Source organism: Citrus clementina, unplaced genomic scaffold (assembly GCF_000493195.1).
Source record: "Citrus clementina cultivar Clemenules unplaced genomic scaffold, Citrus_clementina_v1.0 scaffold_1, whole genome shotgun sequence".
Lineage (NCBI taxonomy): Eukaryota > Viridiplantae > Streptophyta > Magnoliopsida > Sapindales > Rutaceae > Citrus > Citrus x clementina.
The window spans coordinates 20,602,011-20,603,180 of NW_006263303.1; the positions used below are offsets into that span (position 1 = coordinate 20,602,011).

At 40.1% G+C, this 1,170-nt stretch overlaps 1 non-coding gene across 1 annotated transcript; it reads right to left on the reverse strand.

The window, feature by feature from the left end:
- Window positions 1–451: 451 nt before the first annotated feature.
- On the reverse strand, window positions 452–558 carry LOC112095967. The gene has a single exon (XR_002904127.1). It is a non-coding gene; the product is annotated as a small nucleolar RNA R71 (small nucleolar RNA).
- Between the last annotated feature and the right edge of the window lie 612 nt (window positions 559–1,170).

Sequence of the window (1,170 nt, forward strand, 5' to 3'; positions counted from 1 at the left end):
TACACAACCTTTTCATCAATAAAAATTATGTTCACACTAATCAACTCTCTATTTTTCTTGATATTAATAAGTGATGGATAGACCTGCACCTGTAGAAAAAACTCTTAGAGAGTTAGCTGAACCAGACTTGAATCAACAACCACTCTGCATTCAATATGTAGACTTGGAGGTAAATTTTGAATTAAAGTCTGGTCTTATTCATTTATTACCCAAGTTTCATGGTTTTGCAGGTGAAGATCCTCATAAACATCTTAAGGAGTTTCATGTTGTGTGTTCAAGTAAGAGACCACAAGGCGTGACTGAAGAACAGATTAAGCTGCGTGCTTTTCCGTTCTCTGTAGATGGGCTAGCTAAAGACTGGTTGTATTACTTGCCTCCTGGATCGATTACAACGTGGAATGATTTGAAGAAGCAGTTCCTCGAGAAGTACTTTCCTGCTTCAAAAGCTGCCAACATCAGAAAGGATATTTATGGGATCAAACAACTTCCTAGGGAGACTTTGTATGAGTATTGGGAGCGATTCAAACAATTGTGTGCCAGCTGTCCTCAGCATCAGATTTCTGATCAACTTCTTATTCAATATTTTTACGAAGGACTGTCATTAATGGATAGGAGTATGATAGATGCTGCTAGTGGAGGCGTGTTGGTGAACAAGACCCCTACTCAAGTAAGGGAGTTGATATCAAATATGGCTGCCAACGCACAACAATTTGGCAGCAGGCAAGATCTCACTTCAAGAACGGTGAATGAGGTAAATATTTCTTTTGTTGAACAATGTTTAGATAAACTTACTTCTCTTGTGGAAAAGTTTGTTGTAGGTAATGTGCAACAGGTGAAGACTTGTTGCATTTATTACAATATGAGTCATTCAACCGATATGTGTCCTACACTTCAAGAAGAACCCGTTGAACAAGCCAATGCAGTTGGAGGATTTCCAGGCATGCCTCAGAGGAGGTATGATCCTTATGCACAAACATACAATCCGGGATGCAAGGATCATCCCAACTTCAGCTATGGAGTTAGGCCGTCAGGATTCCCACAGCAGTATCCACCAAGACAACTAGCACCTCCACAGTCAACCTCCAAGTCAGGTATATCTCTTGAAGAAATTGTTAAATCACTTGCGACTAACGCTCAACAATTTCAGCAGGCAACTACAACAAGCATTCA